This window comes from Papilio machaon, chromosome W, assembly GCF_912999745.1.
Source record: "Papilio machaon chromosome W, ilPapMach1.1, whole genome shotgun sequence".
NCBI lineage: Eukaryota > Metazoa > Arthropoda > Insecta > Lepidoptera > Papilionidae > Papilio > Papilio machaon.
Window position 1 is genome coordinate 4,977,815 of NC_060015.1, and position 8,638 is coordinate 4,986,452.

Genomic DNA, 8,638 nt, shown 5'->3' on the forward strand with positions numbered 1-8,638 from the left:
CCTCCCCACATAAGGTGGGGAGTTTCCAGGGTGCACCACGAGGAGGTCACCGGCCACCGCACCCCAGCCAGCCAAATCCTGCCCCAAGCGAAAATTAACCCCAAAAAAGTTACTTTTAAGCGTTTGGTGGACTAGTGCCGGTATTGTTCATTACAGTTTTCTCAAATCTGGCCAGACTATTACGGCTGATGTCTATTGTCAGCAATTGCAAACCATGATGGAAAAGCTAGCGGCTAAACAACCTAGGCTGGTCAATCGCTCCACGCCACTGCTGCTTCACGACAACGCTAGACCACACACTGCGCAACAGACAGCTACTAAATTAGAAGAGCTTCAATTGGAAAGTCTAAGACATCCTCCGTACTCCCCGGACCTTGCTCCAACAGATTACCATTTTTTTCGAAATTTGGATAACTTCTTGCAAGGGAAAAAATTCAACTCCGATGGGGCAGTCCAAATCGCCTTCAAAGATTTTATTGATTCCCGTCCGACTGTTTTTTTTAGTAAAGGGATCAATGAATTACCTATGAGATGGCAAAAGTGCATAGAAAATAATGGTTCATACTTTGATTAATTAAATATATTATATTAAAAAATATTCGACTTTTTGTTCCTCCCATACAAAACGCCAATTTCATATGTAAGGACCTAATATATAAACGAAAGTCGTGTTAGTTACACTATTTATAACTCAAGAACGGCTGAATCGATTTGACTGAAAATTGGTGGGCAGGTAGCTTAGAACCAGGAAACGGACATAGGATATTTTTTTACCCCGTTTTCTATTTTATTATTCCGCGCGGACGGAGTCGCGGGTAAAAGCTAGTTTCATATATTTTTAAATTAAGGAAATGTATGTATATGAACAAATGAAAGAGCATTATTGGCGATTATACCTATATTAAATCATACTAAGCAAAAATGTACTTTTCATTGTCTGATCTATGACCACAGATATATATATTTAATCTTTGGATCAAAATCTTTATTCTTTATTAAAATTTTGACAGCTAAGTATAAAAACAAAAAATCTACGTCATAAATAATGTTAAATTGATATGTTATATATAATTTGTAGTGACAATAGTTAAGAAGAGTTGTCTTTCTTTTTTATTAATTCCTGTCAAGTAATGGTAAACGGGGTAATGGCGCGGGCGCAGACGTCGCATCGCGCTGCGCTTAATTAAACCGTTTAAATAGTCAAACTCAAACAATCTATAAATAAACCGTACAGTGTGGCTCAATACTCTCAGTGCGACTTGTGTTGTTGTGGTTTGTGATGAAAACGGCAAGAAATCAGTTTATTCCCAATTAAAGGCGCTTCACTTAACTGCAGCAAAATCCGTAAATTCAAACGTTCAAACGTAATAATAAACATCAGAAAAACAGTAATTCAGTGCGTTTATTTGCCGAACCTAACGTTTGTAAGGAGATAGCTACAGGACTGGTGTGGTGAAAAATAGTTAATCTCTTGTGCTCCGGCGTGAATTTTGTGGGTGTAACTTAAAACGTTTACTTCAAATCTGCAAGTCACGTCGTCGAGGAACAACTTCTGCCAACCTTATTTGTAATTCGACGTATCGCTCAGTACAGTCGTGGCTCAACGGCAGTAACATCACTGCCGTAACTTAGTACGCAGCGGCGAGTGCGGCGGTTCGCGTCCGGGAAGCAGCTATCTTTTTGTTTGCTTTTTTTTTGTTTTTTTTTTTTGTGTGTTTTGGTTTAAACTAACTTGAGCTATTATTTTTGTATGTTGTATTTTTTTTCCCTTCTAAATTGTAACTGATAATATTTATTACTAGTTTAGTTTATTAATTTTTTTGCTAGAATTGATACATACATTTCAATGTTCCCATTAACTTATATTGTTTTTCGTACCACTTAAGTGTAGCCTAGCCTGTAATTAGTTTAATTAAATCCACTGTATTTAAACTGTAGTAATTTCGTAATGGCAAAGTGCGGAGGATGTGGCAAGTTCTTACCAACTACGGGGACAGACATAATTGTCTGCAGTAAATGCGATTCTCAATATCATCGTGAATGTGTGCGCTTGGCACGTTCAAATAAAGCACCCCGCGAATGGGTATGCCCGGCGTGCTCGTCCAAAAAGTCACGCACCCCACAAACTGTCACTGACGAGAATACAAGCTCGGCACAAACATCACCTATTGCCACCGATATCTTACAAGCAATCGAATCTACTGTGGCTCGACAGTTTGAGAAATTCGAAAAGAAATTCGCGGATTTGACGAAAGACCTTGCTTATCTTCGCGAAATCGGGGAGAGAGTGGCAGCTATAAGTAGTGTGTGTGACGTCCTTCAAACTGAAATAAACTTGAGCAAAGATCACTATTCGAAGTTAGAGGACGAAAACAGAGTATTGCGGTCGACAATTCAGGATTTATCGTCGAGACTCGCCCACGTAGAACAGCAATCACGACAAAATAATATTGAAATAACGGGATTGCCGGAGAACCGTTCCGAGAATCTGATCACCACTGTCGTTCAATTGAAGAACATCGTGTCGTCAAGTATCAAAGAAAACGATATTTTGTCTGTTGTACGCACCAGGAAGGCAGACAAGAACAGCAATCGACCTCGAGCGGTTGTTGTCAAGCTAAGCAGCATTAAAGCCAGAGACGACTTGTTGGCATCAGTAAGTAAATTTAATAAAGCTAACAAAGACGGTAAACTAAGTTCTCAGCATCTCGGTTACGGAGGTACGGTTATTCCTGTCTTCGTATCAGAGCATTTGTCACCGGTCAACAAAAGTCTTCACGCTGAAACGCGGAAAGTCACTCGAGAGAAGGGATATAAATTCGTTTGGGTGCGTGACGGAAAAATCCTCGTGCGCAAACACGAAGGGGCTCCTGCAAAACAAATTAGGAACTTGGATTCGTTGAAACTGCTTTAACCTTAATTTAATAGAAGTTTTGATGACATTAAAATACGATAAGCATCCACAAAATCAATGTGTCGATAATAGTTCTTCGCACGATGTTCTTACAGTATACTATCAGAACTTTAGAGGTATGCGAACTAAGTTACGAGATATAAATTTGTCAGCATCAACGAAATCCTATAATGTAATAGCAGCCACGGAGACATGGCTCAATTCGGGAGTGGGTGACAGTGAAATTTTTGATTCTCAATATTGCATATACCGGAGAGACAGAAGTACGTCTACGCTAGTAGGTAAAGAGGGCGGTGGTGTACTTCTTGCGGTATCTTCAAACATAAACTCAGTGAGAATGACTAAATGGGAAAGCGAGGTGGAAGATTTGTGGATCCGTCTAAGCTTCTGTCATAATAAGGAATTCAGAAATATTAATATTGGAGTTGTCTACTTGCCTCCTCCCGTGCTTCAGTTAACTTTAGACAACTTTCTACGCAAAGTCTCAAGTATTATGGAAGAAACAGCCAATCCTACAATTATCATTGGTGACTTCAATTTAGGGTTTATAGAGTGGAGGAATGATTCGTGTACTGCGATGAATGGTCTGTCGCCCTATAATTACCAAAACAACCTAGGTTATGCCTTTATGGATTTTTTTTCCTTAAATGGTCTCAAACAATTTAATAGCATTACTAACTGTAATAACAAAATATTAGATTTAGTCTTATGCAGCAGTAATGTAGGTGGCTGTATCGTGAGAAAATGTCTAGATCCTATCTCCAAAGTTGATGAATATCATCCGCCTGTCGAAATTGCTTTTCAATCCATTAAATACTCTACATTAAAGCCTAAGAGTACCTCTAAGTTTAACTTTTTTAAAGCTGATTACGATAAAGTCATTGAAAAATTTAAAGCAATTGACTGGTTAGATATTTTTAAATCTTGTGGCTCAGATGTAAATCTCATGCTTTCTTTGTTTTATGTTAAATTAAATTCAATAATAGATTCAACAGTTCCCACTCGTAATCCTCGTAATACTAAATACCCTCCTTGGTTCACTAAATCTGTTATAAGAACGATAAAAGAAAAAGAAAAACTCAGACGCCGTCTACAGACGTACAAAAACCCGCGGGATGAGTCTGAATTTAGGCTATTAAGTAAAAGGGTACATTCCCTCGTTAAAAGGTGCTACAAAAATTATATATCACAATTAGAACAAAACATCCGTGTTAATCCCAAGTGCCTTTGGTCTTATTTGAAGTCATGTAAGTCTGCTACATCTGTCTTACCCTCTGAAATGGAGCTGAACAATGTCACTGCGTCCTCGGGATTTGATATCTGTGAATTATTTGCTCAACATTTCTCTTCTAACTTTACACCATCAACCGATAGCCCAATTCAAGATTTTTCATTAAGCGAATGTGTATTTCCACAAAACACACTAACTCACTTGGAATTAACAGAAGCAGACATCATAAAAGCTATTGTAACGTATGTTACAAAAATTCAATAAGCTGACATTTCTGAACGGATTGATGACTCTGTGGCGCGAGCTGTCAGTTGATTTTACGACTTGTCACTGTCACTTTTTACCTTGACCTCGATGCGAAGGGCATCGACCCTGTATAACCTATAATTTTTATATCTTTATTTAATCTTATACCAAATTCTTACTTCTTATCGAAATAAGAATTGCTCCCCGTACTGGGTAAGTTGTGCAAAATATATTTTATTATTTCACTGTTATTTTTTCACTTCATTTCACCATGCTATGCTTTCCTATTTAAATATGAATTTTGCTCTTTTCTATATAATTGTAAGACTGCAACGGCCCGGAACAGCTATACTACGTACCGTCCTTGCTTCGCTTTCGGTTAAAACTAGTAACGGCTGCCGGGCACGAATTTATAACCGTGCCTCAATTTGTGCCATGTCCATTACAGGGAGTAAGTTTGGAATTTTACAACATCTACATCCGACGGCCGACTGGCTTGATAAAGCCTAACGACCACTGATTGCTACTCACTCCTGGCATCGCTTCGCAACCAGGCTCAGCTCACGACTGGCTTGATATAGCCTAACGACCACCGATCACTACTCACTCCTGGCATCGCTTCGCACCCAGGCTCAGCGCGTTACAACTAGCAAGGAGCGTGCGGTACCTCAGGAACAGGGCCAGACCTTGGCGGAACCCCCTTTTATTAGTTTAATTTCTTTATAAAATTGATCTTTATTTTTTTTTATTATTTTAGTTACTAATATAACTTATATTCTTTTCTAATTTTTGTCACTTTTATTTTTTTTTCCTTTTCCCTCGTAAAAAAAAGAAATAACGTGACACTATGAAAAAACTTAACATTAATAAAGCATGCGGACCCGATGGGATACCGCCTTTTTTCATTATAAGATGTGCTCAATACCTTGCCCTTCCGTTAAAAATTATATTCAATGCATCTTTATCCTCTGGCACCTTTCCCGAACTTTGGAAAGTTGCGCATATTGTTCCTATATTTAAAAAAGGGGATCGAAAAAATATAAAAGACTATCGTCCTGTGTCATTACTCTGTACATTGGCTAAACTCTTTGAATCTTTAGTAACTCCGGTTCTCTCATCGCACTTGAACGTTGTATTAAAACACCAACAACATGGCTTTAGTAGAAAGAAATCGACTATAACCAATCTGGTATCATACGTTAATGATATATCTACGTCCATAGACTCTAAATTACAAGTAGATGCAATCTATACTGACTTCAGCAGCGCATTTGACAAGGTGGACCACAATATTTTAGCAAAGAAGTTATCTAGCTATGGTGTGCATGGGGTGATCTTAAATTGGTTTCATTCTTACCTTAGTAATAGGAGACAGTGTGTAGTCACAGGTGGGTTTAAATCAGAGGCCTTTGTTGTTGCATCTGGCGTGCCTCAAGGTTCACACTTAGGTCCTATATTATTTTTAGCCTTTGTAAATGACATCGTTAATGTTATAAAGAATAGCAACTGCTCAATGTTTGCTGATGATATTAAAATTTATAAATGTGTACAAAGTTTAGCTGACGCTCAATTATTGCAGGACGACATAAACGCTATTGAGAGATGGTGCGAATCAAACAGGATGGTTTTAAACGTCAAAAAATGCTTTCATATAAAATTCACGAAAAAAACTCGGCCTCTTCCTACATCCTATTCGGTAAATAATGTGGTAATGCATGAAGTTTCCAGTATACGCGACCTGGGCGTTCATTTAGATTCTAAGCTCTCATTTATAGACCATATCGACAACATGGTCGGTAAAGCAAACAGAACTCTAGGATTTATTAAAAGGTGCTGCAGGGACTTCAAAACTATTTTGCCTCTAAAAATACTCTATAACGCGTATGTAAGGAGCGTGCTCGAATACGCCTCTCCTGTTTGGAATCCAATGTATCAGTGTCACATTGATAGAATAGAACGAGTCCAAAAAAGTTTCACGAGGTATTTAGTCTATAAAGATAAGACCTGCTCGCGCGAGCTCGATTATGTAAACAGATTAGATCGTTTTAAAATGACGTCTTTAAATCATCGTAGGACTGTAACAGATATATTATTATTTTATAAAATTATAAATGGTATGGCTATAGCTCCAGATTTAATCAGCAAGATTGAGTTGCTAGTCCCTCGACATGCGTCTAAAAGATATAGTAGAAAAAGAGATATGTTGATGATTCGCCGTTATCGCTCGAATGTAGGCAGGAATGCACCTATCAATAGAATTTCACGTGAATTTAATGAAACGATTAATAAGTTATCGGATATAGACATTTTCTTTGATTCAGTGTCATCTTTTCTTAAAAAACTTAATGCAACTGTTTCCTTAAAACCGGATAAGTAATATATTCATTTTATTCTGTTTGCTTATATTTCATTACATGTTACTAAATTTTTTTTTTTTTTTTTGATTGTCACTGCACTTTGTTTTGGATCTCTTTAGATGTGTATAAGTATAATGTTATTTATAGTTTTGTTATTGTGATACTCTCTTTGATTACATGAATGCTGTGTTTGCCTGTAATTGAAATATGTTTAAGATTACGCTTAGATGAAACTTATGTTTTAAATTATGTATAACTGTGTGTAACATATTTTGTTGGCAACCCTGAATAAATAAAAAATAAAATAAAAATAAAAATGTTCATAATAAAATATTGCTTACGGATATTGTTGTTTCGTATTTGAAGGATACCGTGGACCTGGAGTCTACAACAATAATATTATTGTTTTTACTTAATTTAACAATATACAGTTCATAAAATTGAAACATCTGTGTAGAATCTTAATAATATCAAAATGAAGGTATCTCCAATCCAACGGATCTTGATGAAATTTGTCACAGATGTAGAACATAGTCTGGAAGAATACGTAGGCTACTTATTAAGTTTTTTATAATTCCGCGCATACGGAATCACAGGCTACACCAAGTATAGTATAAGTTGACTTAAGACTTAATAGAAAATTTTCAAACAATTTAATAACCTAACTAGATATACTGTTCGTAATAAAAGGTATTCTTACCACGATAAGCTGTTTGAGCTCACGGGCACCCCGTAAATTAGTAAAAACCACGTAAGTTTGAAGTTATAAACCCGACTAGATGTTAAAAAATCCTCGACATATTGAGCAAAAATATAAAACTAGTTTGCACATATTCGAAAGTGATAAAGAAGCATATTGTAGTGCCTCTAGGTCAGTCTGTTCGCAAGTCAGCATTTGTAATCTGCTAAACGGCTTCACCAATTTTGATTGGATTTTTTGTGGAAAGTAGCTGATGTATGCAAGAGAAACTAAGGCAACTTTTTTTAAATTCTGCTTTGTCAAAGTCTCAGCAACAGCTAGTTGAAGATATAAAGACGGTTTACTTACCTCGAGAGAATCCACAACCAATGTATTTGTTCTGTACAATTGCATTCTGTTTCTAAATTTTATAAAGTCATTTTGATATACATTAAGATTTTCCTGCATTATATTTCTTTGTAAAAAATGAAAGAAAATCTTACTAATATCATAAATGCGAAAATTTAGATGAATGGATGTATGGATGTTTGTTTAAAGATATCTCCGGAACTTAGGTATACATGTAAAACATAACCTGGAAGAACACATAGGCTACCTTTACTTTATTTAATCCCGCGTGGGCAAAGTCGCGAGCATTAGCATGTATTAATATTCTTGTCCTATAGCCCTTTTTTTTATAAGGAAAGAATGAGAAGATAATGCATAGGAAATAAACTTTCTGTTTGTCTCATCCTACGTCGAACAAAAGTAGGTAATCGCATCTGCAATGTCTATGCGCAACAGTCGCTTCTCCATTTTGTTGAATTCAGATGGCCACTTGCTCGTTTGCAACCTTATAATATGAATATATATATATATACATATATATATATATATATAATATGAAGCAAAAACCCCTTGTTAAGAAAAGGGTGCAATATATGTTATTTTGACACAATTGAAGTTAATTTTCTTATGTATTTAATTCTTTAAAAAAAACCCGTGGAAAATTGCTTTGTACAACAAGTAATTTTGTATTTACCTACCTTATATTCATCGCACATATCAGCGCTGCACGCATACACTCTTTGCACCTCCACTGCCAGCTGGAGGTTGTCCATTAAACGCATAAAAGATGTCATGCGTCTCTCGCACATGTAGCACAGTTGCTTGTTCTGTGTGAACTGAAAATATGAATGTTGGTATTAAAA